General features: G+C 38.3%; 2 pseudogenes; both read left to right on the forward strand.

Moving 5' to 3' along the window:
- The first annotated feature begins 445 nt into the window (after positions 1-445).
- On the forward strand, positions 446-508 carry LOC125094584 (uncharacterized; annotated as a pseudogene).
- Positions 509-4,357: 3,849 nt separating this feature from the next.
- Positions 4,358-10,344, forward strand: LOC125094015 (ADP-ribosylation factor-like protein 1; annotated as a pseudogene).
- The last annotated feature ends 16,488 nt before the right edge of the window (positions 10,345-26,832 follow it).

Genomic DNA, 26,832 nt, shown 5'->3' on the forward strand with positions numbered 1-26,832 from the left:
CACATAACTTGACTAGTGGAAGCTTTTTGGAAGTTAGTTCCAGTGTGGAATCTGAACCTATATTGATAAACTTTTATACTATTATATTAAAACCCAGTATTCTATCTTGAACTTTGAATGGATTTGTTATACATGAATAATTTTGTAATATTATACATTGGTCATTTTGAAAATATTGGTTTATGACTTATGCAGATCTTCCAAATATTGTCCCACTTTAAAGTATTATACTCCAAAATCACGTTCATTTCTATTATCACCAATATCATTAGAAAAGTCTTGAGGTATTGGGAAGCTTTCATCTGGAGATGTATTGTTGGCAATAAACACTCTCCTTGAAGTGAGAGAGCCACTTTATTTAATTTTTGTGAATATGTGTGAAATGCCCAATTCTCAATAACCATAGTTCATTTGCCATTCTTTCAACTAAAAATGTTTCCTTAGAGTGCTCGCTTCAGCAGCACATATACTAAAACTGGAACGATACAGAGAAGATTAGCATGGCCCCGCCTCTGGCTTCAGCTCGGATCATGATCCTGGGGTCCTGAGATCGAGCCCCGTGTCGGGCTCTCTGCTCAGTGGGGAGCCTCTTCCCCCTCTCTCTCTGCCTGCCTCTCTGCCTACTTGTGGTCTCTGTCTGTCAAATAAATAAATAAATAAATCTTAAAATAAAAAAAGGAAAAGAAAACACTGGCTAGCTAAGCTCACAACTCGAACAATCACATAAGTGATTTTTTTAAAGGTGATTATCTCAATTAAATGTGCAACAGAAGTGCTTTATTTATTTTTCTCATTCATCACATAGGATATTAAAATAACCTGTGCCCAAAGATTGAATTTGATAAACTCGGTAATGTATGTTGCATCTTTAAGGTAGTCCCTAAGTCTACTGAACATGTTTTCCTATTATGAGTGCTTGGAGGTGGAAATACAATGACTGTTAGCAGAATTTGCTGCCTCTGCCTTGGTGTGTGCTAAGTTTCCCAGCATTTTACCTGTCATTGCTATTGTAACATCAGTGTAAATGTCAACACTGGAAAAAGCAAATATGTCTTAGTACTATTATGAAATAATACTTGCTTAGCCCTAAAAGAGTCTTAGGGACATCCATGGGTTGGTGGACGCCACATGGAACATTACAGTCTTGGCGAGCAGCTGTAGAGTACCTCTTTCTTTCAAGAAAGGTGGTTTATTGCTTTTCATTATTTTAAGATCAGGAGAAGCAATTATTCAAGCATTTGGTTTAACTTTTGCAATTCTAACACTAAAAAGAGTTTTTGATAATTGTCTCTGTTGGAGTTTAAAAAACAAAATATGTAATAATGACTATTTAAAAGAATAAGTGTAGCAATAATAACATAATTTACTGAATGCTTATCATGATCCAGACACTGTTGTCAAACTCTACATATACTTTGTTTAACACACAAGGCAACCTTTATAATAGGTAGGTACTATTTTTGTTTCATTCTAACAAAAAGGAATTTAGGTAGTAATGGGGATAAATAATTTATGCAAATTTCTTTTAGCTAGTAAGTGGCAAAGCCAAGCATCCAACTCAATTCTTTTTAACTCAAAGACCAGTTCTATTCATCACTGCCTAAAGTTACCAATAGAATATTTTATATCCTAATTACCTAAATAAAAATTTGGTATTCTTCCAAACATACATATTAGTTTATCATGGACTTCCCTAAATATAATCATTCAAGTATTATGTCCTCCAGGAAGTCTCGTTGTCTATTTGACCTAATTTAAATTTCCCATTTTAGGATTTTAATAGTTTCCTTTATTACATATATCAGTTTCCCATTATTACTGTTATTCTTATCCCTCCCATAGTCTCACTTATTATAAGCTCCTTTAGGTCAAGTATAACATCATATTTAACACCTTATTCATCTCTTAGAGTATATATGGAAATTAATCATTGCAGCAATAGTCTCCTACCCACTAACACTCTGTGAGCTTCAACTCAGCTGTGTGATCGATTGCAAATTGTCATAATCCCTTTGGACTTCCTGTCATCAGGAAGTAGAGCATATTTTGCCCCCTCCTGGATCTGGTCTGACCTTGTATTCACTTTGGACAACAGAATGCAGCAGGAATGATTTGTGCAAATTCCAAGCCTGGGCCTCCAGGTTCTGTTTTCTCCAAGAAGCTGGCCCAGCCACCAGGTGAATAAATGCTATCTAGCCTATTAGTGGATGAAAGGGCCTATGGTATAGAGGTTAGTCATCCCAGTTAAGCCATCGTAAACCAGTCAGCCCCTGGCCAGCCATGCAGCTGACTGCAGTTGTATGAGTGATCAGCCAAGATCAGCTATGTGTAGCTGGGATTGTCCGAGCTACTTTGATAAATGTGGCTCAAATTGCCAACTCACAAACTGTAAGCTAAAGAGAGGTTGTTGTGTAATCAGGGTTGTTCAGAGAAACAGAACCAATAGTAGGTGTGTATTTATATGTATGTGTGTGTGTATATATGTATGTATATATGTATGCATGATTATAAGACATATAGACATATATATCATATATATCATATAATATGTATTATATGATATATATTATATTATATTATATTATATTATATTATATTATATTATATATAGGGTGGATTTATTTTAAGGAATTGGCTCATGTGATTATGGGACTGGACAGTTTGAAATCTGCAGAATATGTTGTTGAGCTAGAGACCTAGGAAAGAGCTGATGTTTCAGCTTGAGTCCAAAGGTAGTCTAGAGGCAGAATTCCCTTTTCCTTAGACCTTAGTCTTTTTTTCAGCCTTCACTTGATTGGATGATGCCCACCAACTTAACGGGAGAGTAATCTGCTTTCCTCAGTGTCTACAGATTTTCATGTTAATGTTAATCTCATCTAAAAAAATACCTTCAAAGTGATAGACTGGTGTTTGACCTAAAATCTGGGTCCTTTGACTAGCCATCTTGACACACAAAGTGACCATCACAATCCCCAGGTTTAGAATGTTTTTTAGGGGACAAAAACTATCCGATTTACTTTGGATCCGTCATCTCCGCTGATATCTGAACCTTTGCACTCAGCAGTCTTCAGAATTATTCAGGAAAGAGTTACAAACTTTACTAATTTCAAAAGAGAAAATAATTTTCTTCTCCATAAAATTTTAAGCTTTGAAATATATATTAATAAAGCAAATAGTTACAAATGTTGGCAATAGTTTTCTATAAACAAACTTCCTCTCTTTGTGACTTTAGTTGAATAAGACATACGTCCAAGAGCAAATCAAAGCAAATATGTAATTGTCTTTCCTGAAAGGAGGTTTAGTTTTTGTGTAGAGAATTCTTTTATTTCTTATCTAGTAAATGTTAGTTTACCTCCTTACTTGTTCCATGCCAGACCCTGTGCTAGACATTCCCTCTCAGCATTGATCTCTGCTCTCCGGGTACAGAAGTAAACCAGAACGTCTTGTTCCCATAGGAGTTCATTCTTTTCTTAAAACAATTTGCTGGTTTTATGTTCTGTCTCTATTCGGTGTGTTTAAGTACTTTCACTAGAATAATGTGCATTGGCTGTTCTCATGGAAGAAATTGCTCTTTTTTCCCTCCAAAAACAGCGTAGTATTGAACTGGTCCAGCACAGTCCTTCTTGCCAGTTCTTTGTTTCTTCATTTTGTTCACAGATCTCTTGAGGCTACGATTACAAGCAGTGCATTGTTTGTGTTTCTGCCTTTTGGCAGCAAAAAAGAGTTTAAAAACACTCCAGTAAGGATATTTCCCGTGCTCTGAAATAAAAGAACTAGATGAAAGTGCTACTCGCTTGAGATCTGCAAAACTTTCCAACTGCAGCTAAATCATGGCTTTTGGCTCTTCTTCAGTTCAGAAACAAGGGAATCTGCCTTCTTGAAAATTTCTCATTTTACTATAAACATTCTAAATGTATTATGCTATCTTTGAGGCAAAATTTATGTTAGAAAGTAGATCAAATTCTAATAAGAACCACGTACGGGAACCTTAATGTGTGGTTATACTGGCTGAACACTTTGCAAATCTTATCTAATTTAACCCTTATAAAAATTGTGTAAAAATTAGGTATTAAATTAAAGAAAGTGAATAATAATAATTTGTCTAAGGATACTTAGCTAGTAAGTGGCAGACTGGGCATGAACAACTGAGTCTGACTCCAAAGCCCAGGGTCCTGATCCTTACATTAGACAGTCTGACAAGATCAACAAACCAGAGCAAACTGTGCACCTGGTGCACTTCCAGCTCAGTGGTTAAGACCGCAGGTCATAGACCAAGACTGCCTCCAGTGAGTTCTTTGCTGCTTTACTAATTAGCTATTATTTACTCACTCACTGTCTCAGTTTCTTTCTCTTTAAAATGAGGATAATGATCTGCCTTTTCCTTGGGTTGTTATAGGGACTAAATGAATTAATACATGTAAAGTGCTAATACTGCTCGGCACATACTAAATACTCTCTAAGTGCTACTTATTCTTGTAAAAATGCATGAATCTTTTCAACAGGATACCAATTTTGGGTTTCCTGTGCAGCTACATCAATAATCTTACATTTAGTTGTGATTGACTTTTAGATTCCAAGTTGTTTCTATGTGATACTGAAGGACAAAAAAAAGCCAGTTTGGAAATAAGTCAAACTAAATCTCAAGCCAACAAAAATATTACTCATTATTTGATGTTCTGAGAAACAAAAGCAGCAACACTTTTTTTTCCTTAGAGATTTATCTATTCATTTGAGAGAGAGAAATAGAGAAGAGAGAGAGCGAGCAGGAAGGGCAGAGGGAAAGGGAGAGAGAATTCCAAGCAGACTCCATGCTGAGTGCGGTGCCCTAGGTAGGACTCGATCTAAGGACCCTGAGATCAGGACACTGAGATTACGACCTCAGCCAAAACCAAGTGTCCCATGATCAACCGACTGTCCATCCAAGTGCCCCACAGCAACACTTTTTATAACACAGCTTTTTAAAAGTCTTTCTGTTAATTGCATAATTATGACAAAGGCAAACTTCAATTTATAAGGAAGAAGGAGGAAGGAAAACTGGTAGGGATGTCAAGACTTTTTCACTGTGGTTCCATATCATGCCCTCTCTAACGGTAATGCAGAGAGTCTTGAAGCCAATTGTGGAGTGGTCAGAATGATAGGAGTTATGCATGGGTTATTTTCCCAGGAGTGCCCAAGAGTACCTGTGCATCTTAGACAAATCAATTACCCTATAATTCAGTTTTTCCTGTTGTAATTGATGAATTAAAGTTTTTACTTAACTGCGGCCTGAGAAGGTCTCAGAGCACTTGTCTAATGAGCACCTTCTAAGTGGTTTTGATATATAGAATATATAGAATAGAAACATGGCTGGAGCTTCATCCTTTTTTTTTTTTTTTTAGAATGTTCAATATAGTAGTAATTTCATATTATTAAATGTGTATATTTTCAAAAGGCAGTTACAGTTTCAATAACAACTTTTCTTTATACTCTAGAAAATTGGAAAATACAAAAAAAAATTAAGAATAAAATAAAAATCATTGTAAATGCACATCTTATATCAATCTTATATATATTGGTGCATTCTTCTCCATAAAAAGATTGTTTTATTTATTTATTTAATTTTAAAAGTTGTTGTTTTAAAGTGTTCATGTGGCTGGATGATTTCTGAAGATACAGGATAAAATGAAAATCTGGTTATGCATGTCAGCCCCTAGAATGGAGTTAAGTGGTACTTGATGCTACTTATTTTATCCTAAATTAAAAAAAAATTTTTTGAGCTGAAATAAAGGTAGAATTTGTTAACCTGAAAGAATACCTCTGAGACTTGTAAGTCAAAATAATGCTGTATTTGGCCATTCTGACATGGAAGGTGCTGACATGCTTGACTTCCCAGGAAACCGCACCAGAGCCAGAGCTGGAGCTGGAGGCAGAGGGTAGCTGGATCTGGAGTGGGAGCCCGAGCAGGAACAAGAACTGCATCCAGAGGGGGAGGTGGAGACAGCCCAGGAGCTGGATTACATGGAACAGGAAAAACTATAATTTCGTATAGGTTATAGGTTGGAGAAGTCATTGCTACTATTCCTACTATTGGATTTAAAGTTGAGATGGTAACATACAAGAGCCTTGGATTCCAACTCCAGGATTTAGGAGGACAGAAAAGTATCAGGCCACACTGGGGATGTTATTATTCAAACACAGATGCAATCATTTCTGAATAGGTAGTTGTGATGGAGACTGAACTGGCATTCCCAAATGAGAATTAGTTGCCATACTGGAGGAAGAAGAGTTGAGGAAATCCATTTTAGTGATGTTTGCAAGTAAATAGGACACCGAACAGGTCATGACTCTCTCAGAGATGGCAAGTTTATTTGGGTTACCTGTGTGGAAGGATGGAAAATGGCAACTTTTCAAAACTTCAGCAACCAAAGGCATTGGCCTTGATGAGGCAATGGAAGGGTTCATTGGAACATTAAAGAGCAGACAATCATTCAATCACGTCTGCACCTCTGTAATGAAGACTGTATCACATTTCTTTTAGGAAATGTGTTAAGTGTGCTTCATGCTACTAAATGTTAAAAATGTGTGATTGTTGGGGTGCCTGGGTGGCTCAGTGGGTTAAGCTGCTGCCTTGGGCTCAGGTCATGATCCCAGGTCCTGGGTTCGAGCCCCACATCGGGCTTTCTGCTCAGCGGGGAGCCTGCTTCCTCCTCTCTCTCTGCCTGCCTCTCTGCCTACTTGTGATTTCTCTCTGTCAAATAAATAAATAAAATCTTTAACAAAAAAAAATGTGTGATTGTTGACATATACTGCTGACTGCAATATTTGTAATAAATATAAAGAGTATTTGGTTGGGAGGGTAACTCACCATGATTGAACCAACTAAATGTTCAGTGTAATGTAAAATCCTTCCTTGCTTTCTTTTCTTAAGTATATATTCTATTTGTATGGAATTCTTATTTAAATTGAGTCCCACCAAAGAATGTACTCTTATTGAGGAAAATACCCTCCTATGTTTGAATTGCAGTTGAAGCTTGTTTGCATAAACACTAATAAATATCTTAACTAAAAAAAAAAAAAAGGCTGAATTATCAAACAGTTTAAATAATAATGTGAAGAGGAGTTGTAATTATGTAAAAAATATCATGATTGTGTTACTTTTGGTTAGGCAGTTTCCTGCTGGGGGTGGCACTTCTAGAGGTGGTGAACTTTGAGGACTGACAACCCTGTGATAAAATAAAGACATGAAGCTTGACAATGGGTCTTGGAGTTCAGGTGCCTTTGGGGCACCATCTCCAAGCCCTTGGGGGAATATCTAAACAACCTTGTGTTGTAACCCAACCTTTTCTATAATAGATAAGATGTATGTCTCTCATGAATGGCTGGCAATGTCAGATTTGGTTGTCCAAGTGGCAATAGCAGTGAAGTTACAGTTATCATCTGAAGCCACACCTGCCCTGAAGCCACACTGTGTCTAATTCTCAATAACCTCTTCTCTTGAGCTAACAAATAAACATAATTCTGCTTAAAGTTACATTTATGAAAAATAACACACTTCACGTTTTTTTTCCTATCCACTCTTCTGGGAGTCTATGGAGAAGCTTAACAATGAAGATTTTGTATAAGGCAAGATGGTATCAAACTTCCCCTTTTGGGGCAGTCTGTGATGAAGTCTGTTATGCCAGCTTTCCCAGACCAGAAGTCTGTCTGCTTGCTTTCCCAGAGCAAGTCAGACCCTTTATTTACCACAATCATAACAGACCGGCCTATCCATTATGTTTCTAGGATGTCTTAAGAGTTCAGGGCCACTGTGTTCTTCACAGCACAATTCACGTCCGTAATTTGGGATGTCTGAGCTACTCTTACAGGAAAATAAATTACAGTGTGAAGTTAATGGCTTGTACCTGAGCTCAGAGAATGAACTGTAAGGTCAGTCAGGGCAACAGGTGTGGGCTATCAATGCATTTAGTAGGTTATGCTTCCATACATAGTGCCTCAACATTGGAACATAAATTTCTGAATACTGGACATGATAAAGGACAACTTATAACTTTTTGTTTGTTGAAGGTAAGAAATAGACCATGAACACATTATCTCTGCAAGTGCCTCTAATTCTTCCAATGATCCCAACACAGAGAAGGAAGGGAGGGAGGATGCTAGAGACAATCTGGAAAGGAGGGCATGGTCTTCTGTCCCATTTGACTTCTCTGTATGTCTTTAGCCTACTTTTCTATTTACTGGATGGACTACAGACAGAGTCCTAGGAACTATTGATAGCAAATTCAAAGCAAAGAGTATTAACTCTGTGAGGCACATACGATAATACCTGGTCTAACACCCAGCCGACAAAGAGGCAGGTTCTGACTCAGGAGCCATTGATGTCAGGGCTGAAGAACTGGGTCTACTGACCTCCAGACCAGACCATTTTTTATGTTGTTCCATCCTTCTGGTATTTAAGCAGGAATGGATTTATTTTCCAATTCAGTTATCTTTGGTTCTGTGACTTATTTTTGTCACTTTCTTATATTTTCTATTTGTTGGAGTTCTCACTGTATTCATTCTTCTCCTGAGTACAGTGAGTGTCTTTTATGACCATTACTTTTGAACTTTTTAAATAATCAGATAAATTATTTATCTCCATTAATTAAGGTTTTTCCCTGAGGTTTTATATTCTTTCATTTGGAATATATCCCTCTGTTTTTTCATTTTTCTTGACTCTCTGTGTTGGCTTTTATGCATTAAATAGCCACCTCTCAGTTTTAAAGGAATGACCTTGAATAGAAGATAAACCTCATCGTTTCATCCTGACCTAGCTCTAGGTTATCTCTCAAACATTTGTGATTGTTTAGGTGGCCTATTATATCTTTAATATACCCTTAACCCTGTAGTGGAGGGTGTGCCAAGCCCAGTCAGTGTTCCAAAGGGAAGGATGACATTCAGCATCTAGATTCAGAATGTTTGGAATCCAGACCCTCAGGTAGCAGATTTTGAAGTATGAAAATATATATAATCCTGTGGGACAACAACTGTCCACCCTGCTCGCCACAAGTGACAGGTGAACTGGAGTTCCCATGGGTAGCAGTGGCAAAAATTGGGGCTCCAGAAGAGTGTATAAATTCCTATCTCAGAGATACAAGCAAGCTGTAGGGAAGCAGAGAGAGAGCACAAAGATGGTGTCCACTAGCCTCCATTTCCTAGAGTATCTCTGTAGCCGCCTATAAGTGTGCCAGACCTGAAACCTACCGCTAAGGCTGAAGCTTTTGGACAAGCTCATAGACCTCTTCCACAAAAGGCCGGGGGCTTGTGTTCAGTCTGCTGTCTGTGTAGTGTCCTGGGGATGGACTCTGCCAAGAACTCTCTCTGGTTGTTACAATCCCATGAGATTCAGGAACACACATCCACCCTCCTCCCCTAGCATTCAGAGCCAGATGATCAAGGGGCATCACTGGGCGGCAGCCACAAAATCCAAGGCACTAGACATAAAATGTGGGGCACCACATGCCTGTAAAACCTTCTCTCTGGCCGATATTGGAGCTTTGGAGTTTGGCCAGGAAAGAATGCAAAGAGATTGTCTACCCTCCAAGTATTCTGGAAAGGTTAATTAGGGTAATTAAAAAGGGCTAATTAAGCTCCCTGACCCGGGTGATTAAGAAGGTGTCCCTGGGCAGCAGCTGCAAATACCAGGTAAAAGCTCCAAATGCAGGTAAAAGCTCCCTTCTGGGAGATGCTGTTGCTCTGGGGTGCAGCAGTAGAAGATGAAGGTGGCTCCCACTGAATGCAGTAAGGCCAAGGAAGAGTGTTTCGGCCAGGCCAGCCAGGAAAAAGGAAAAAAAAAAAAAAAAGAAGAAAGAAGAAAAGAAAGAAGGAAGAAGAAAGAAAGAAAGAAAGAAAGAAAGAAAGAAAGAAAGAAAGGGAGAGAGAGAGACACCTGTCATATGGAACCAGACTGAGGAGGAGGTAGAGATGGCACCAGAAAGAAAAAGAGAAAAAAAAATTGGTTCCTGCCAGCTAACAACCTCTAGATGTGTGCTCAATTAGATGCCCGCCTGTCAGGTGAATGCTTTAAAATTAGCAAATGAGCCTCGTTCACATTCAGTCCTCTGGGTGCATCTCAGTCAGCTGCGTCAGCTTCCGGTCCAGGCGCAGGAGGTGAGTCCGAGGGCTTCAGTCGTTTCAGAGTCGATTTCTCAGATGGCGCATGTGAGCCCTATTGATTTGCAAAGCTACATGTTTTGTGGCCTCATCTCTCAGGAGCAGGTTTTAAAGGTTGCGGTGTCTGAGGTGCCATTTAAACCCTCCGCTTTTCAGGGAGAGGCTCCGGGTTTTGAGTTGCCTGCTGAGGGAAGGTTGCCGCCATGGACTTCATGAAGAAGTCGTGTCCTAGACTCTCCTCCCTGCTGCTATGTGGACCTTGTGTCATTCGCTGGATGCTTAGGAATTGCTCAGACACTTCATAGTTTACTTTTTCAAAGGAAGTTTTTCGCCATGTGGCTGTGGATGTGGTGTATCTGTTGGAAGGGTAAGTCCCCGATCTTCCTACTATCGCCATCTTGAACCAGAACCTGCAGGGATATGGGACTGGATTGATAATGAGCATATATTGTTAGCTTGTATTCCTCTGCACAGTCTTTTCACATACTTTGAACCGTAAAACAAATCCAGCATTTTGAATTTTTCCCACAGGGTAATCGAAGGAAATAGGTAAATTTAAAAGTCCAAAGGTTATGATTTATAAAGATATCTTATTGAGAGAATTATTTCATACTGAATTAAATCTGGGAAGTTATAAGGTCTGTATCTGATATTTTGAGATTGATTTTATAGGAGATAATTATATATGGCCATTTTTGGAATCATTTTTCCGAAGGAGAAGCTTGGGAGGTGGAGAGGATAAGTTTGGTTCCCATTTTGTTTGCATTTTGTTACTATTGTCATAACACACGGGCTTGTATTCATGGGCATTCACATGTATATCTATGGAGAACAAATTTTTGTATTTCCTTGAAAACTTAGTCTATAGAGGAAATAAAAACAATACTGGTTTTCCGAAGGGCTTCACAGATCAATTCTTTTGTGTCCTATGGCACAATTCTTTCCTTTTAGAAAAGTCTGTGACCCACAGGAGTCCTTAATTTGTCTAATTAAAACACATACAGAAACACATACATGCTTTATTCCTCAGTGTTTCAAAACATGGCCACACAATAATCTTTAAAAATTTTTAATCAAGAGGTGCCTGGGTGGCTCAGTGGGATAAAGCCTCTGCCTTCGGCTCAGGTCATGACCCCAGGGTCGTGGGATCGAGCCCGAATCAGGCTCTCTGCTCAGCGGGGAGCCTGCTTCACTTCCTCTCTCTGTCTGCCTCTCTGCCTACTTGTGATCTCTGTCAAATAAGTAAATTAATTAAATCTTAAAAAATTGTTTTAATCAAGTTTATTTTAATTCCAGTATAGTTAACATACAGTATGCAATACAGTGATTCGGCAATTCCATATATTGCTCAGTGCTCGTGGCGGTTAAGTGTACTCTTTAATCCCCATCACTTGTTTCACCTATCCTACCACTCCCCTCCCATCTGGTATACAACATAACCTTTAGAGTGAAGCCAGCTTCCTGAGCTCTGCTGCTCTGGCAAATCACTTATGGATAGAGAGGAAACCGGTGACAAGATGTCTCTCCCCCAATTCATGCAATGAACTGATTCATTAGTGGGGAGGGCTGGCAGCAGCAAAAATGGTTCAGATGTCAACAAGAGGAGAAAAGAAAAAGAAAAACAGCTACTAATCTCCTGAGTAGTTTGCTTTGCAGGAAAAATTAACAGCTTTGTATGTTTTACGGTCCTGTCCGAACACTCAGGATCCTGCTGTTCCCAGTGTTCACCTAGATTTGCACGCTAATAGTTCAGTTGAGCTATGTGATTTTCGTCATTCACAGCAAACACGGAATAGATTCCCACCCTTCTGTGAAATAGTTTTGGTATTTAGATTCATGAGGTATACAGACAATAATTTTTGAAAAGGCCGCCTCTTTAATGTGTTGACTGGGGAACTGAAAGGCAGAACTGTGTATGAAGGACTCAAAATGCCAAATTATGGAAGGTGCTGAGTGTCAGCTCAGTGGTCTTCTGGTAGGTTCTTTTCACTCATTTCTCTGTGCACGTGGTATATTTGTTTTTCATTTAAGAATTTGGTGTAAAACTTGGAGAGCAATTATTAGGACCAGTGACAGCTCACATATGTGGAGTTTTGAGGGCTTTGTGGATTTTATAGGTTTGGTACAGTTCCATAGCAAACTATAAAATTATTATTGTGGCCCAGAAGGTTGTAAAAGCTAAAACACAAATATCTGAATTAGGGGGCCTAGTGAAGCATGCAAGCAACCGGTAAGCCATCATGTACATCACCATCACTTAGTAGTCTAATGGTTCATTTGGGTAAATATTTTTATCAGCTCTTTGCCATAATAATTCCTTGAAATAGACTGATGGTTTTATTTTCACAGTTGGTGATTGTATATGGACCAAGGGTATGAAATAGGATGAGATCTCTACTATTAAGATGACAAAATTGGCATATTCTGTTAGTTCTACCTCATTAGTTATAATACTTTTTTTGGGGGGTGTCTCATTTTGTTTTATTTTTGAATTTGGGATATGTTATACATTGATAGCAGTGGCTTAAACAATCACTTTCTGTCATACACTTGTATGTCTTTGTTCTATAAACTTGGAGGCTCTTTTAGCTGGCATATTAAAATTTATGAATGTCATCTTTATTATTAGTTTATCGATCTAATATAATACCATGCTCATTCAATTTAAAATGCTTTAAATTCTATGTTACCTGAAGGAATATTGCCAAGGCTTCTTACCTTTTGTGTAAGTTATGTTAGTTAAAATGTACCCAGCCCTTAATTGGTTATTTCTCTTTCAGCTTTCTTTGTATTTCTAGTAGGCAGTGTCTAGCTTCCTCTGTCCTATTGTTGGATTTCATTTTAACCCAACTTGAGATACCAAACATGGTAGAGGAATCTATGTCTTTAACACCTAATACCAATTCATTTTAAGTTGTTTAAACTCATGATCCTCTATTGTCTGTCTTCTGTCATAGCTTTATGGCTAGAGACCTGGGAACAGTGCTAAGAGATTTAGGAATGAAGCCAGGATATATCTGAGCTCCACTTACAGTCTTAATGATGATTAGAAAGAGGCTTGGTTCGTCCTTGTTTCGTCTGCAAGATTGTCACTCACACTGCATGTTCTTTTTTTTTTTTTTAAAGATTTTATTTATTTATTTGACAGAGAGAAATCACAAGTAAGCAGAGAGGCAGGCAGAGAGAGAGGAGGAAGCAGGCTCCCTGCTGAGCAGAAAGCCCCATGTGGGGCTCGAACCCAGGACCTGGGATCATGACCTGAGCCGAAGGCAGCGGCTTAACCCACTGAGCCACCCAGGCGCCCCCACACTGCATGTTCTTGAATGTTCATACCCTTGTACTTTAATTCTTCCTTCACACCTTTGTATTTCATATACTGTCCTATTGAATATTTTCTGGTTCCATAGCATATAAATTTAGTGTTTAGGGGGAACTGATGTTTCCTGTGTAACCTGCTGAACAATGTTAACTGACCGGAGGAGAGCAAACCCCCTCAAAATTCCAGATTTGGAAAGAAGTTGAGAATGACTGTGGGGCTGCTGCTTCCATGAAAATCATGCATTTGGGTCTACATCTTTTATTTATTTATTTATATAATATTTAATATATAATATATTATTTGAGTCAGGGATACTGATCTGTGAATCATCAGTCTTACACAATTCACAGCACTTACCATAGCACATACCCTCCCTAATGTCCATAACCCAGACACCCCATCCCTCTCTCCCCACCCCTAGCAACCCTCAGTTTGTTTCCTGAGATTAAGAATCTCTTATGGTTTGTCTCCCTTCCTGGTCACATCTTTTTTCATTTTTTCCTCCCTACCCCACATGACCCCCCACCCTGCCTTTCAAATTCCTCATATCAGAGAGATGATAAGTGTCTTTCTCTGACCTAGTGTAATATCCTCTAGTTCCATCCACGTTGTTCCAAATGGCAAGATTTCATTTCTCTTGATGGCTGCATTGTATTCCATTGCATATATATACCACCTCTTCTTTATCCATTAATCTATTGATGGGTGTCTAGGTTCTTTCCATAGTTTGGTTATTGTGCACATTGCTGCTATAAATATTCGGGTGCACATATCCCTTTGGATCACTACATTTGTATCTTTAGGGTAAATACCCAGGAGTGCGATTGCTGGGTTGTAGGGTAACTCTATTTTCAACTTTTTGAGGAACCTCCATGGTGTTTTCCATAGTGGCTGCACTAGCTTGCATTCCCACCAACAGTGTAGGAGGGTTCCCCTTTCTCTGCATCATTGCCAACACCTGTCGTTTCCTTACTTGTTAATTTTAGCCATTCTGACTGGTGTGAGGTGGTAGGTCATTGTGGTTTTGATTTGTATTTCTCTGGTGCCGAGTGATGTGGACCACTTTTTCATGTGTCTGTTGGCAATTTGGATGTCTTCTTTGCAGAAATGTCTGTTGGTGTCCTCTGCCCACTTCTTGATTGGATTATTTGTTCTTTGGGTGTTGAGTTTGCTAAGCTCTTTATAGATTTTGGATACTAGCCCTTTATCTGATGTCACTTGCAAATATCTTCTTCCATTCTGTCCATTTTCTTTTGGTTTTGTTGACTATTTCCTTTGCTGTGCAAAAGCTTTTTATCTTGATGAACTCCCAATAGTTAATTTTTGCCCTTACGTCCCTTGCCTTTGGCGATGTTCCTGGGAAGAAATTGCTGCAACTGAGGTCAAAGAGATTGCTGCCTGTGTTCTCTTCAAGGATTTGGATGGATTCCTGTCTCACATTGAGGTCTTTCATCCATTTTGAGTCTATTTTTAGGTGTGGTGTAAGGAAATTGTCCAGTTTCATTCTTCTGCATGTGGTTGTCCAATTTTCTCAACGCAATTTGTTGAAGAGACTCTTTTTTCCATTGGGCATTCTTTCCTTCTTTGTCAAAGATTAGTTGACCATAGAGTTGAGGGTCCATTTCCATTGGTCTGTGTGTCTATTTTTGTGTGAGTACCATATTGTCTTGATGATTACAGCATTGTGATAAAGCTTGAAGTCTGGAATTGTGATGCTACCAACTTTGGTTTTCTTTTTCCATGTTCCTCTGGCTATTTGGGGTCTTTTCTGGTTCCATATAAAATTTAGGGTTATTTATTCCATTTCTTTGGAAAAAATGGATGATATTTTGATAGAGATTGCATTAAAAGTGTAGATTGCTTTAGGTAGCATAGACATTTTCACAATATTCTTCCAATCTATGAACATGGAACTTTTTTCCATTTCTTTGTGTCTTCCTCAATTTCTTTCATGAGTACTTTATAGTTTTCTGAGTACAGATTCTTTGCCTCTTTGGTTAGGTTTATTCCTAGGTATCTTATGGTTTTGGGTGCAATTGTAAATGGGATTGACTCCTTAATTTCTCTTTGTTCTGTCTTGCTATTGGTGTATAGAAATTCAATTGATTTCTGTGCATTGATTTTATATCCTGACACTTTAGTGAATTCCCATAAGAGTTCTAGCAGTTTTAGAGTGGAGTCTTTTGGGTTTTCCACATAAAATATCATCTGCAAAGAGTGAGAGTTTGACTTCTTCTTTGTTGATTCAGATGCCTTTTATTTCTTTTTGCTGTCTGATTGCTGAGGCTAGGATTTCTAGTACTATGTTGAGTAGCATAGAGATAATGGACATCTCTGCCATGTTTCTGACCTTAGGGGGAAAGCTCTCAGTTTTTCCCATTGACAATGATATTTGCTGTGGGTTTTTCATAGATGGCTTTGATGATATTGAGGTATGTACCCTCTATCCTAACACCGTGAAGAGTTTTGATCAAGATAGGATGCTCTGTACTTTGTCAAATGCTTTTTCAACATCTTTTGAGAGTATCATATGCTTCTTTTTCTTTTATTAATGCATTGTATCACATTGATTCATTTGTGGATGTTGAACCAGTCTTACAGCCCAGAAATAAATCTCCCTTGGTCATGGTGAATAATCCTTTTAATGTACTGTTGAATCCTATTGGCTAGTATTTTGGTGAGAATTTTCGCATCCATGTTCATCCAGGATATTGGTCCGTAATTCTCCTTTTTCATGGGGTCTTTTTCTGGCTTGGGGATCAAGATAATGCTGGCCTTATAAAATGTATTTGCAAGTTTTCCTTCCATTTCTATTTTTTGGAAAAGTTTCAGGAGAATCGGTATTAATTCTTCTTTAAATGTTTGGTAAATCCCCCTGGGAAGCCATCTGGCACTGGGCTCTTGTTTGTTGGAAGATTTTTGATGACTGTTTCAATCTCTTTATTAAGTATGGGTCTTTTCAGGCTTTCTCTTTTTTCCTGGTTCAGTTGTGGTAGTTTATATGTCTCTAGGAATGCATCCATTTCTTCCAGATTGTCAAATTTGCTGGTGTATTGTTGCTTATAGTATGTTTTTATAATTGTTTGTATTTCTTTGGTGTTTGTTGTGGTCTCTCCTCTTTCATTCATGATTTTATTAATTTGGGTTCTTTCTCTTTTCTTTTTGGTAAATCTGGCCAGGGATTTATCAATCTTATTAATTCTTTCAAAGAACAAGCTCCTAGTTTAATTGATTTTCTTTTTCTACTGCTCTTTTGGTTTCTATTTCAATGATTTCTGCTCTAATCTTTATTATTTCTCTTCTCCTGCTGGATTTAGATTTTCTTTGCTGTTCTGTCTCCAGCTCCTTTAGGTGTAGGATTAGGTTGTGTATTTGAGACCTTTCTAGTTTCTTGAGAAGGGCTTATATTGCTATATACTTACCTTTTGTGACTGCCTTTTCTATGTCCCAAAGATTTTGAGCAGCTGTGTTTTCATTTTCATTTGTTTCCATGAATTTTTTAAATTCTTTAATTTCCTGGTTGACCCATTCATTCTTTAGGAGGATGCTCTTTAGCATCCATGCATTTGAGTTCTTTCCAACTTTCCTCTTGTGGTTAAGTTCTAGTTTCAGAGCATTGTGGTCTGAAATATGCAGGGAATGATCCCAGTCTTTTGGTACTAGTTGAGACCTGATTTGTAACCCAGGATGTGATCTGTTCTGGAGAATGTTCCATGTGCACTAGAGAAGACTGTGTTTTCTGTTGCTTTGGGATGGAATATTCTGAATGTATCTGTGATGTCCATCTGGTCTAGTGTGTCATTTAAAGCCTTTATTTCCTTGTTGATCTTTTGCTTAAATGATCTCTCTATTTCAGTGAGGGGGGTATTAAAGTCCTCCATTATTACTGTATTATTGTTGATGTGTTTCTTTGATTTTGTTATTAATTGGTTTGTGTAATTAGCTGCTCCCATGTTAGGGGCATAGATATTTAAAATTGTAGATCTTTCATGGTCCGTATACACAATGGAATATTACACCTCCATCAGAAAGGACGAATACCCAAGTTCTGTACCAACAGGATGATCTAGGGGAGATTATGCTGAGTGAAATAAGTCAAGCAGAGAAAGTCAATTATCTTATAGTTTCTCTTGCTTGTGGATCATAAAGAATAACATGGAGGACATTAGGAGAAGGAAAGGAAAAGTGAATTGGGGGAATTTGGAGGGAGAGACGAAACATGAGAGTCTGTGGACTCTGAGAAACAAACAGGGTTTTGAAAGGGAGGGGTATGGGGGATGGGTGAGTGGATGATGAGTATTAAAGAGGGCATGTATTGCATGGAACACGGGGTGTGGTGCATAAACAGTGAATCTTGGAACACTGAAAAAAATTAAATTTTAAAAATTTGTCATATTTTCTTGTTTTACAGACCCTTTAAGTATGATATAGTGTCCTTCCTCATGTCTTATTATAGTCTTTGGCTTAAAATCTAATTTATCTGATATAAAGATTGCTATCCCAGCTTTCCTTTGATGTCCATTAGCATGGTAAATTGTTTTGCACCCCCTCACTTTATTTTTTATTATTTTCAAAAAAGATTTTATTTATTTATTTGTCAGAGAGAGAGCACAAGCAGGGGGAGCAGCAGGTAGAGCAGGTAGAGGGAGAAGCAGGCTCCCCATTGAGCAAGGAGCTCGATGTGGAACTTGATCCCCAGACCCTGGGATTGTGACCTGAGCCGAAGGCAGCCACTTAACTGACTGAGCCACTCAGACATCCCTACCTCCTCACTTTAAATCTGGAGGTGTCTTTGGGTCTAAGATGAGTTTCTTACAGACAGCATATTGATGGGTCTTATTTTTTTGAAACATTTTGATACACTTTGTCTTTTGATTGGGGCATTTAATCCATTTACATTCAAGGTAACTATTGAAAGATAGAAATTAAGTGCCATTATATTGTCTGTAAGGTGACTGTTATTGTATATGGTCTCTGTTCCTTTCTGGTCTGTTACTTTTAGGCTCTCTTTGCTTAGAGGACCCCTTTCAATATTTCCTGTAGGACTGGTGTGGTATTTGTAATTTCTTTTAGTTTTTGTTTGTCCTGGGAGCTTTTCATCTCTCCTTCTATTTTTTTTAATTTAATTTTATTTTTTCAGTGTTCCAAGACTCGTTTATGCCCCACACCCAATGTTCCATGCAGTATGTGACCTCCTTAATAGCCACCACCAGCACACCTAACCCTGTACCCCCCCTCCCCTCCCAAACCCTCAGTTTTTTTCTCAGAGTCCATAGTCTCTCATGCTTCATCTCCCCTTCTGATTTGCCCCAATTCACTTTTCCTTTCCTTCTCCTAATGTCCTCTGTGTTATTCCTTATCCTCCACAAGTAAGTGAAACCATATGATAATTGACTCTCTCTGCTTGGCTTATTTCACTCAGCATAATCTCTTCCAGTCCCATCCATGTTGATACAAAAGTTGGGTATTCATCCTTTCTGATGGTGGCATAATATTCCATTATATAAATGGACCATATCTTCTTTCTCCATTCGTCTGTTGAAGGGCATCTTGGCTCTTTCCATAGTTTGGTGATTGTGGCCATTGATGCTATGAACATTGGAGTACATATGGCCCTTTTTTTCACTACATCTATATCTTTGGGGTAAATACAAAATCAATGCACAGAAATCAGTTGCTTTCTTATACACTAACAATGAAAATACAGAAAGGGAAATTCTCTAACTGATTCCATTTACTATAGCACCACGAATCATAAAATACCTGGGAATAAACCTAACCAAAGAGGTAAAGGATCTGTACTTTAGGAACTACAGAACACTCATGAAAGAAATTGAAGAAGACACAAAAAGATGGAAAAGCATTCCATGCTCATGGATCAGAAGGATAAACATTGTTAAAATGTCTATACTGCCCGAGCAATCTATACTTTCAATGCCATCCCAATCAAAATTCCACTGGCATTTTTCAAAGTACTGGAACAAACAATCCTAAAATTTGTGTGGAACCAGAAAAGACACCAAATTGTTAAGGAAGTGTTGCAAAAGAAAAACAAAGCTGGGGACATCACATTGCCTGATTTCAAGTTTTGCCACAAAGCTGTGATCACCAAAATAGCATGGTACTGGCACAAAAACAGACACACGGATCAACAGAACAGAGTAGAGAGTCCAGATACGGACCCTCAACTCTATGGTCCAATAATCTTTGACAAAGCAGGAAAAAATATCCATTGGAAAAAGACAGTCTCTTCAATAAATGGTACTGGGAAAATTGGACAGCTTTGTAGAGAAGAATGAAACTCGACCATTCTCTTACACTGTACACAAAGATAAGTCAAAATGGATGAAAGACCTCAACATGAGGCAGGAATCTATCAGAATCTTAGAGGAGAACATAAGCAGTAACCTTTTCAACATTGGCCACAGTAACTTCTTTCAAGACATGTATCCTATTTTCACTGACCGCCTAGTTGGGTATAATATTCTTAGCCAAGAATTCTTTTTCTTTTTCTCATTTAGTGCTCTGAATATATCATGCCAGCCCTTTCTGGCCTTCCGGTCTCTGTGGATAGGTCTGCCAATCTAACATTTCTACTGTTGTATGTTACAGACCTCTTGTCCCAAGCTGCTTTCTGGATTTTCTCTTTGTTACTGAAACTTGTAAGTTTTACTATTAGATGACGAGGTATGGACCTATTTTTATTGATTTTTGAGGTGGGTTCTCTCTGCCTGCTGGATTTTGTTGCTTGTTCCCTTTGCCAAATTAGGGAAATTCTCTGCTATAATTTGCTCTGAGATACCTTCTGCCCCCCTCTCTCTTTTTCTTCTTCTGGGATTCCAATTATTCTAATATTGTTTCATCTTATGGCATCACTTACCTTTCAAATTCTCCCCTTGTGGTCCAGGAGTTATCTCTCTTTTGCTCAGCTTCTTTATTCTCCATCATTTGGTCTTCTATATCACTAATTCTCTCTTTTGCTCTTTTATCCTAGTAGTAAGAGCCTCTGTTTTGATTGTACCTCATTAATAGCTTTTTAATTTCAACTTGGTTGGATTTTAGTTCTTTTATTTCTCCATAAAGGGATTTTATTTCTCCAGGGAGGGACTCTCTAGTATCTTCCATGTTTTTTTTTTAACCCAGCTAGCACCTTGATAATCATCATTCTGAACTCTAGATCTGACATCTTACTAATATCCATATTGATTAGGTCCCTAGCCATCAGTACTGCCTCTTGTTCTTTTTTTTTTTGAGGTGAGTTTTTCAGCCTTGTCATTTTATCCAGATGAGAATAGATGAATGAGAGAAAAAAAATACTGAAATGGTAGAAATGAGCCCAGAAAAATATACACTAACTAAATCATAAGAGACCAGAAACTGGGGTGGAGGGTAGGGGAGAAGAAAGGAAAAAAAATATACACACACACACATATATATATATGTGTGTGTGTATATATATATATATATATATGTATTTTGGTCTGTTTGAAGAAAATGCCTTCCAAAACTTTAAAGAAAGAAAATATATATATACAAAAGTAAGGGTAGACATGATGAAGGAATGGAGTATGACTGTAAAGATGAAAATTAAAAATATTCAAGATTCTAAAAAGGAATTGTTAAGAAGTTGATTGAAAAAAGAAAAGAAAGAATGTGATTAGACTGCAGACTAGAATAAAGCCATGTGCTAGATTTAAGGTATATTTTGATATATTAGAAGAAACTGTATCCCAAAATTTTAAAGAAAGAAAACCTGTATGTATACAAAAAATAAGGCTAAATACAATAAAGGGATAGAATGTGACTATAACAATGAAAATTTAAAAAGATTTTTAAAAAAGATTTTTAAAAAGATAAAATAGTTAAAAGACATTAAAATAGGAAAGAGGAAAAAATGTAAAAAAATAGAATAAGAGAAAAATAAAATAAAAAAAAATTAACTTTGAAAGACCAAAGAGTCATGGGAAAAAAGCCATGAATTCCATGTGATGTATTACCATCGTTCTGAGGTTTTGCAGTTCTCATTGATAGTTGAACTTGGTCTTGGCTGGATTTTCCTGTTGATATTCTGGGGGAAGGTCCTGTTGCATTGATTCTCAAATGTCTTTTCCTGAGGCAGAATTGCACCACCCTTGCCAGGGACTGTGCTAAGCAATCCACTCAGGTATGGGGGTTTGGGTTCACTCTCTTTGCTCTCAGGAGCTTTTGTTCCCTGAATGCTTTCTGTGCAGCTTTGGAGGAGGAGAATGAATATGGTAGTCTCACAGTCTCCAGCCTGGAGGAGCTGAGAACTCAGGCCCCCACTCCCCGGTCGCCCTCAGAGGAAAGCAGTTAATCCCTCCCATCTCCCTGGTCTCCGGCAGCTCTCCTAGCTCACCCAACTTGAGACCGATCGTTTCTGTCCCTGGTACTTGGCTCCGTTTGGAGTCTCCAAACCCCGCAGATTCCTGCAATGTGCTCCTGTGTCGCTCCTCCTGGAGGAGGAAGGAGAGGGTCTCCCCAAATCTGCCACCTGTGGGGTCCCTGCTCAAAGAGCAGTGGCCCGATTGTGCCTTGGATCATGGTTTAAGGTAATCCCAAACTGAGAGGTTACTCTGCGGCTCCGTCTCTGTAGTCAGCTTCCCCACTCTGATACCTGGGTGCTCTGCTGCACCCCCAGTCTTTATATGACCCTGAGGGTCCTGAGACCACACTGTTCCCCTGAGGTCTCCACCCTCTGCTTATCCTCTGGAGTGGTGTTGTTCAGTGGGTCAGACTTCTAAAAGTTCTGATTTTGTGTTCTGCTGCTCTACTGCTTGCTGGGAGCCAGCCCCTCCCCCTATTGTCTATCTTCCTGTATATCACTTTGGATTCACCTCTCCACATGTCCTGCTTTCTAGAAAGTGGTCGCTTTTCTGTTCCTAGAATTACTGCTCTTCATCCCTTTGATCTCCTATTGAGTTTGCAGATGTTCAGAATGGTTTGATAACTAACTAACAGAACTCCTGGGACCCGGTGATATTAGGTCTCCTACTGCTCCACCATGTTTGCATCTTGCATGTTCCTCCCCCTGTTTGCATCTTGACAGCAGATGGGTAGATGAAGTAATGTGCCTAAAACAAGATGGGCATTTCTTTATTTTCTTCCTCATTCACATAACCAGTAAGCAGTGCTTTATCATTATCATCTATTCTGTGGATTTAAATGCTTTATTTCTGTGTAATAAATCAAACTTTACATTTTAGGTTACACATTTAAATAATATTTTAAAGGCTAGCTGCTGAGAATAATTATACTGAGAACAGCAGCTACCATTTACTGAGTTTCTTTAATGTGCTGATTGTAAGCATTTATTTGGGATAGAGTATAACTAGCACTTAGAATCTGGGATAGGTATTATTTCCAGCTGATAGATGAAGAAACTGAGTTTCCTGTAACTAATGAGCATCAGAGCACATGTTTGGCCCTGTTTTTGGCTGTGAGGTCCTCAATCCTTGTTCAAGGAGGGTCCCTTCTGGGTCACTGTCTGTCCTGCACTAGGTTAGGCATGGTTTGGGTTGGGGAATCTGCTGTGTTGGGAAAAGCAGACTCTTCCAAAGGCATAGAGGAAAAAAGACAAGGGTCTCCTACCCTCCCATTTTTCCAATGGGGAAAATACTAGAGCCAAAGTGCTTTGTTTACAAGTACCATGTTTGCTCTCTAGTGGGTGTACTTTGCCCTTTTACTAGGATGAGCCCAAAAGCAAACTTGCAAGTGGGGAAAAATCAGACTCTCTAAGCACCATGCCATCTGGATGTGGGTGTTAGCTGTTTATGAGAGTTGCTTGGGGACATTAACTGCATTTTGGATCGTGAGACCTGTGGGATGATACTGTAAGGAAAGGAGACAAAGTCACAAGTCCTAATGGAAGCTGAGCTTGGATATAGTTCCTTGTTCTAAGGAAAAGGTAGAGAGAAAAGTCATCTTAGCAAGCTATTGTCCAGGCAGGTCAGAATGAGGATCTGTGACCAACTTTGGGATAATTTGCTTAGTGTTTCACACTCTTTCTATAATACCACACTGTTTTCATGTTGTTTGGGAAGTTTTATTTTTTTAATATCTTAGCAGGAGAATGTGCATTTGTGGAAGAAATGATAAAGCCCTTTATTTATAATAAAATTCTTGCCAGCTTTGAGTTAATAGTCTCCAAGGAAAGGCTGTTTAGAACACTGGTCAAAGTGCTAAATAATATACTGTCCACCATAATCTATTGCCCTCAAGGGAGAGAACCAAATGACTCAGTATGGGTTTTCCAACTCTAATTTCAATAACCTGATGTCAGGATTAAACTTCAGAGCATGTACCCTGCCTCAGGATGCTCCCTGCATTCAAGGTTCCTTTCCCATGGTCACTTTTGCTCCTGGGTGCCATCCCCAAGAAGCTTAAAGTGCATAGACAAAGAAGTTCTTCCTAGTAGCATTGTGAAGTGAGGATAGGGTAGTGGTGCTCCATGGAAATGAAACTGAATTTGGGCCACAGAGATTAGCAATTAGTACCACACACTGAGTTTCAGTTATTTGTTTTAATTTGGATCTTATGTATACTTAGGTCATTTGTACTATAATGGGGAAAAAGAATAAAGCTTTCTGTTTTTGTTTTTTGTTTTGTTTTGTTTTTAGCTCAATTTTCTATGTGTTTTCAAGATTTGCTATGGAATGTGTGCCTTCATGACCCTCCCCTCTTTGATGCAAGCAATTCAGTTTTAGGTGCACTAGAACATTCAAGACTAGTCAGGCTGAAAACAGCATCTCTCATGATTTCTCAACAGGGGAAAACTAGCTGAGGGGGGGAAATTACTTTGGTCAGAAAGCTATGTTCTGGGGTAAAATGTGGGGGAAGAAATAGATTATCTTATAGGTACAGAATACAAAAGCAAACTGACATTAGTTCTAAATGAACAACTATTTCCATTATTTTTTGCCTTATGCTGATATGAATAGTTGGAGCAGAGAGAAAGACAAGGATGGTTAACCCATGAATTTTCAAGCAAGTAGTCCTAGCCAGATTTTCTCTGACAAATTTAAGTATTTGCACTTTAAAAATTCTTTTTATCTGCTGTTTTAAGAAAATACTTGATTATGTATTTTGCAATGTCCAATAGATGACCAGATCCTGGATTTGGAGAAGGGACTATTCAGAAGCATGTGTACTTCACCAGGGCTCCTGTATTCTGGGAGGACAGGCATCTGAATAATCTCCATCCAGAATAGGAGGCACTTATGACCCTTGCTCATTGGTAGAGTGAAGGTCCTTTGCCCTTTCTTAGGGAACTAGGAAATAAAAATCAGGTTCATTTTTCATGTAAAAGGAAAGATTTTCCAGCTTATTCCATTTTTTTTCCTGGTCTGTGAGTTTCCCTCTGATTTATATTCTGATATGTTTTTAAAGACCAACACCTTTCTATTAGCTTTTACAAATGGCTAATGACTGAATGAGGGCTCCAGCTGCCCTACGGTAGCCTATTGAGAGAATTTCAAAATTAGTGTTCTGGTCTCATCTTCTTTAGTAAAACCAGATGCTTGTGAAGAAGTGCAATTACAGTTTAATCCATTATTGCTCTCTCTAATGATGTTTTACATTGATTATTGTTCAGAGCAATTTATATTTTATAGTCACAGGACCGTTGTGAACATAGAGTACGAAGAGTTCTCATGTACTCCTCACCATGTCTCCTATCCCTGACCTCATATTACATTATTATGGTGTGTCAGTTGTAGTTAATGAACCAATATGGATATGCTATTATAACTAAAGTTCATATTTTATTTGGATTTACTTTGTTTTCACAAATATACTTTTTCTCTTCTAGGATCTCCTCCAGGAACCCCTTTTATCTTTAATTGTCTAGGCTTCTTAGGCTCCTCTTGACTGTGAGTACCTTTAAGGGTTTCTTTGCTGTGGAGGACTTGAAAGTTTTGAGGAGCACTAATCAGAAGTACTGTAGGATATACCTTTCTGGATTTTGTTGTTGTTGTTTCTCTCCTAATTAGACTGAGCTTGTGGGTTTTGGGGAAAAGAATCTCATAGGTTAAGTGCCACTGTCATCATATCACATCAAGAGTACATGTTATCAGCAGGACATCACTGTTGATGTTGATCTTGTGGCTAAGGTAGTATTTATCAGATTAATTTATGTCTTTTCTCTTCCTTTCCATAGCATACTCTTTGGAAGGAAGTCACTCGGTACAGCCCACACTTTAAGAAGTAAGGAGTCATGCTCTACTTCCTTGAGGGCAGAGTATCCAATATAAATTATTTGGAATTCTTCTGCATGAGAGATTTGTCTCATCCCCCAATTTAATTATTCAATCATTTGTTTATATTAGCATGGATTTACAGATATTTGTTTTATACTTTGCGTTATAGTCCCAATTCTCTTTATTTTGCTCAAATTGTTCTAGCTTTGGCTAGCTTTGGAATTCTTGTGTTTATTTAACACACCCTTACCATTTTGGGGGAACATTTCCTTAATCTTTGGTTTATAAGATGCTCTTGGATCATCTTGTCCACATTTTGCCCTAGCCCTAAAATCTACCAATTCTCCAAGGAACTCTGGTTCCTTTTATTGGAGAATGTTATTAGAGAGCAACATCTGAGTGCTAGTTGTACTTATTGTTGGTAGGGTATCATTGCTTCTAAGCCCTTTTCAGCTGACAGGGCAGGGGAATGTATGTATGTATACAAACCCATGTATATACACGTCCCTAATATTTATACATGTAATCATTTATATCTGTGTTAAGCTAAATGTCATACATACTGATGTTTCCAACTCTAATCCATTACTACATGAACATTCCAATCTGTTCCCCTTGCTTATCTTTAAATTCCCTCTACAGTAGTGGGCAACATGTTTCCCACTGTCCTTGATTGATTTACCTAATTATAAGTTTACCTAAATATACTTCCATGGTAAAATTAGAATTTTTAACCTATACTCTTATGGGAAACAACTTTATTGACTAGAATACAGTACTTGTGTGCAGTTTATTTTGTCTTTATTCATAGACTCCACTCATTTCCAAAAATACTTATTAGGTCAGCACCATTACTCCACATCCTTTTCAGTAAGATTGTTCCACATATTTGTAATACAATTAGATTGTTTCATCACAGTCTGCAGACCATTAAGGGATCCCCAACCTCCTAAATGATTTAAAGGAATTTGTATATGTTAAGATTTACTCTTTGTTCTCTAAAGTTCTGTGGATTTTGACAAATGCAGGATGTCCTGTATCCCTCATTACCATATTATATAGAATAGTTTCTTTCCTTTTTTTTTTTTTTAAAGATTCTATTTATTTGACACACAGAGAGAGAGAGGGAGAGAGAGAGAGACAGTGAGAGAGAGAACACAAGCAGGGGAG

This window comes from Lutra lutra, chromosome 2 (assembly GCF_902655055.1).
Source record: "Lutra lutra chromosome 2, mLutLut1.2, whole genome shotgun sequence".
Taxonomy (NCBI): Eukaryota; Metazoa; Chordata; class Mammalia; order Carnivora; family Mustelidae; genus Lutra; species Lutra lutra.